This window comes from Quercus lobata, chromosome 2 (genome assembly GCF_001633185.2).
Source record: "Quercus lobata isolate SW786 chromosome 2, ValleyOak3.0 Primary Assembly, whole genome shotgun sequence".
NCBI classification, from domain to species: domain Eukaryota; kingdom Viridiplantae; phylum Streptophyta; class Magnoliopsida; order Fagales; family Fagaceae; genus Quercus; species Quercus lobata.
In genome coordinates this window covers 41,432,310-41,437,550 of record NC_044905.1, presented here as the reverse complement: position 1 = coordinate 41,437,550, position 5,241 = coordinate 41,432,310, and positions in this window count along the sequence as shown.

Genomic DNA, 5,241 nt, shown 5'->3' with positions numbered 1-5,241 from the left:
TCCTTGAATGCTTGTTGATTCTCATCAATGACATTGTTAACAGCCTCGGCCTGTCCATTTCCTTAAGGATAAGTTGGAGTAGAATACCTGTTTGTAATTCCAAGATCACAACAGTATCTCCTGAAAGATTTGCTGTCGAATTGAAGCCCATTGTTTGAGATGAGGGTACGAGGGAACCCGAACTGTGTGACAATGTTTTTCCAAACAAATATCTTAGCATCCACGTCCCTGTTATCTGCCAAAGGCTCAGCTTCAACCCACTTGGTAAAGTAGTCCGTGCCGACCAACAAATATCTCTTGCTTCCTGCTGCTTTAGGGAAATGACCAACGATGTTTAAGCCCTATTGAGCAAATGGCCAAGGGTTGGATAGGGGGTTAAGGACTCCTCCTAGCTGATGTATATTTGGTGCAAATCTTTGGCATTGATTACATTTCTGCACATATTCTTGCGTTTCTTTCTGCATATTTGGCCACCAATAGCCTTGAGTGATGGCTCTGTGAGACAAAGATCTTCCTCCTGTGTGGCTTCCACAAATCCTTTCATGTAACTCCTCAAGGAGTAGCTCCGACGCCTCAGGGTGAATGCAGAGTAGGTATGGCCCAGAAAAAGAGCGCTTGTAAAGTTTTTGGTCCTCGGATAGCGAGAAACGAGGTGCCTTTCTCCACACTTTGTCAGCCTTCGATTTATCCTTTGGTAAGATGTCCTCTCTCGGGAATAGTACTATGGGATCCATCCAGCTAGGCCCTACTCTGACTTGGTGAACATGGTCCACCTTTCCCTTTACCTTTGTGGGTTTGCACAAGTCTTCTATAAGGATGACTTGAGGTAAGCTCTGCACTGAGGAGGTTGTAAGCGTGGCTAGGGAATCAACATGTGTGTTTTCACTTCTAGGGATGTGTAGTAGGCTGAATGATTCAAATCCTGATTGCAAATGCCAAACTTGACTTAAGTACTCTTGCATTCTCTCATCTCTTGCTTCTAGTTCACCCTTTACTTGGCCGACAATCAATCTTGAGTCCGAGAACATCTTTACTGTCTTTCCTCCCATTCTTTAAACCATGGACATTCCTTCCAGTAAAGCTTCATATTCAGCCTCATCATTTGTAGCTGAGAAGCCTAGTCTTAGTGACTTTTCAATAGTGATTTGTTCAAGAGAAACCAAAACTAGCCCCACTCCGAAGCCCCTCTGATTTACTGCACCATCAACATATACCTTCTAGAATAAAGGTTCTTGTGGGAGATTGTGCGAACTGATTTTCCATCCATGTTCTGTGTCGCTGCCACTTCTTCTAATGGGGGTTCAGCGAACTCGGTCACTAGGTCTGCTAGGACCTGGCCCTTGACAGAGGTACAAGGCATGTACTTGATGTCAAAAGCTCCTAGAACTGTTCCCCATTTAGCAATCCTTCACGTGTAGTCAGCACTTCGAAGTACAACCATAAGCGGAAGCTGAGCTAGGACGACAACCATATGTGCTTGGAAGTAATGGGAAAGCTTCCGTGTACCATGCACTACCGCCAAGATGGCTTTCTCCAGTGGTAGATAGCAAATCTCAACCTCATGTAGTGACTTGCTTACATAGTAGATTAGCCGTTGTATGCCATTGTCAACTTGTATCAACACCAAACTTACAACATAAGGGGCCACAACAATATAAGCAAATAGAACTTCATCCATCTCAGGACTGGACATGATAGGTGGATGAGAGAGATATTCCTTAAGCTGTTGGAAGGACAAAGCACACTCCTCGGTCCATTCAAATCCCTTCCATTTGTACATCAACAGGAAGAAGGGTCTGCATCTATCCACTGACCGAGAGATAAACCGGTTCAAGGCAGTAGTTATTCCGGTTAGCTTTTGAACTTCTTTGGGATTCCGAGGTGGTTGTAAACTATTTATCACCTTAATCAGGTCGACATTAACCTCGATTCCTCGGTGGGTCACCATATAGCCCAGAAACTTGCCTGATTCCACACCAAAAGAGCACTTGAAAGCGTTAAGGTGTAGCTTGTGTTTCCTCAAAATTTCAAAAATATTTTTGAGATCTCCCACATGCTTAGACACCACCTTACTCTTCACCTCCATGTCGTCTATATAGACCTTAATACTCTTGCCCAACTGTGGTTCAAACATCTTAGTCATCATCCTTTGATAAGTGGATCCCGGATTTTTCAAGCCAAAGGGCATCACTTTGTAATGGTAATTTCTAGTGGGAGTGACAAAAGCTGTCTTCTCCTGATCATTTAGGGCTAGCGGTATTTGATGATATCTTTGAAAGGCATCTAAGAAGCTCATCTGAGGATGGCCTACAATGGCATCTACTAGCTGGGCTATTCGAGGCACAGGGAAGGGATTTTTTAGGCAAGCCTTGTTTAAATCCGTGAAATCTACACATACTCGCCATTTCCAATTCTTTTTCTTCACTACCATAGTATTGGCTAGCCACTCGGGTAGAAAACTTCCTTGATAGCCCCTGCCTACTTAAGCTTCGTCACCTCATCTTTGATAGCATCAGAATGGTCTCTAAATGAGCACCGAGGATGTTGTTTTTTAGGGGTAACAGATAGATTGACATTCAAATGGTGGCAAATGAAGTTTGGGTCCACCCCCGAAGCTTCATAAGCAGTCCACACAAATACATCAACATTTTTTCTAAGGAACTTAATTAGCTTTTCCCTCTCTTGGGGAGGTAGCTGGGAACCGACCTAAAAGAACTTCTCCGGATCATCGCCAACAGCAACCTTTTCTAGATCTTTGCATTTCACTTCCTTGGTTAATCCATTATCGGGAAACACCAGAGTTTTTGATTACTATAAGCCCCTTTCAGTAGAGACCAAGGACTCAACTTCGGGCTGATGTAAGACGGCAACCACCATGCACTATCTAGCCATGGACTGACTCCCCACAATCTTTTTAACCTGTCCCTCTAACGAATATTTCACATTCTTGTGTAGGGTAGAAAAGACGGCTCCTAAGGCATGAAACCAAGGTCTGGCCACAATAGCTGTGTAGGGTGAATAAGCATCCACCACAATGAAATCCACTTCCACCACTTCTGAACCGGTCTATATGGGTAGTTTAATCTGACCTTTTGGAATGACATTATTCCCCTCGAAACTTACTAGAAGGGAATCATAGGCCGTTAGGTTCTCAGGTTTCAAATTCTGCCCCTTATACAGGTCGGGGTACATAATCTCGACAACACTGCCCTGGTCTACCAACACTCTCTTCACATCATACCCCCTATCCTGAGTGTGACCACCAAAGCATCGTCATGGGGTTGGATGGTTCCGATCTTATCCTCGTCCGAGAAGCCCAGAACCGGTTGGATTTCTATTCTGGCTCTTTTTGGCTCCAAATTGTTGTCCTTGATGAACAGTCGAGTCACAGACATCACTCTGGAGGGACAAGAACTGGTCTTACCAGGAGTAGCAAAGATGACATTGATCGATCCCAGAGGAGGTCTTGAAGAAGCATTTCTTCGAGGATCCAAACCTGTCTACTCTGCTTGGCCACTGGAATGGTGCAATAGTTACTTCAACTTCCTTTCTTTGACGAAATGGTCCTACAAATTCCTGTAATCCTCCATAGTGTGTCCCTAGTCCTGATGGTATTGGCAATAAAGGCTCTGGTTGCACCTCATGAGGTTTCTAGCTATCTTGTTCGGCTATTTGAAGAATGACTCGTTCTTAATCTTCTCCAGAACCTGATGCACCGGTTCTTAAAACACTGCATTAACCGTCTAGGTGTTGGTAGACCCTAACTGTCTAGCGAAATCTCTCCGAGGTCGGTTATTATTGAATCGATCTGACTTGAAATCCCTCCTTTCCTGAGGGACAACCTTCGCTTTACCTTTCCCTTGTTGTTGGTCGTCCTCTACCCTCTTGTACTTATCAATCTAGTCTATGAGTTGGATCACACTGGTAACAGGTTTGCCAGTCAGAGACTTCTTTAAACTGTGCTTGGTAGGGAGGCTGACCTTAAAAGTACTGATGGCCACTTCATCAAAGTCACCATCTATCTCATTGTACATCTCCTAGTATCTGTTCGAGTATGTTTTTAGGGTCTCCCTCTCTTGCATGGATAAGGATAGTAATGAGTCCAAGGGTCGAGGTACCCTACTACACGTGCTAAAACGAGAGCCAAAGGCCTGAGTGAGCTCCTTAAAGGAATCTATGGAATTGGCCCTCAAACCATCGAACCATCTCTTCGCCACAAGTCCCAAACTGGAGGGAAATACTTTGCACATCAAAGCCTCGTCCTTAGAGTGGACAGTCATCCTTTGGTTGAACTGGCTCATATGTTCTACAAGGTTCGTTCAACCATTGTAAATGGTGAATGTGAGCTGATGGAATCACTGAGGAAGTTTTGCCATCTCTATCTTGCACGTGAAAGGTGATTTGGAGATTTGATTCAATGCCTTGCTCATAGGGTTGTTTCCCAAGCCTTTACGAGGCGAGCTCTTGTGTCTTCGCTTATGGTGGTGCCCTTCATCATAGGAGAAAGATTCGCTTGGTGGAGTTCTTGACCTTTGCCTGTAACTAGCATCCTCTTCATCATTGGAGGAGACGTTAGAACTGGAAGGGGTTCATTTCCGTTGTGTATGGCATAGCTTCTTCTTTAAATTGTCAATCTCCCTTTGCATGGCTCTTTCGTTCTGCTCTTGAGAGACATGACTCCCAACTTGAGAATGACTTTTACCAGTATATGTGGTGTGTATGCTACCTTCTTGGTCTCGCTTGCGTTCAAGGTTAAGGAAGTCATCCTATTGCCTGAAACCCATGGATTCTTCTTGATGGGGACTTGATCCTACCATAGTTAAACATTGTACTCACTATCACACAAGTTCTTCCCATAGACGGCGCCAATTGTAAGGACCCATTTCGCAGCCCAAGCCCAAGTTGTAGGATCTTGGCCTAGTGAGCCCAGTACAATGAATTTGTAGAGAATGGGTCAAAGAACTAGGCCTTAGTGAGTTGAACAACGGCTAACACTTAATTAAATGACAATCAAACACAAATAAGAGATTCTGATATTAATGGACTTATAGTCTGAGGAGGTCTCACTTTTATAAGTTGATCACAATTGGGTACAAATGCAATTTAGATTGCTACAATTTTTTCTCACATGAAATTTCTGATCCATTCCTTATGGAGGGTCTCTTACATTATATAGCTCCTCCTGAGCCATCTTCATCCTACACTTGTTGATCATTTGAGCCCTTACTTGAGTACCTGTCC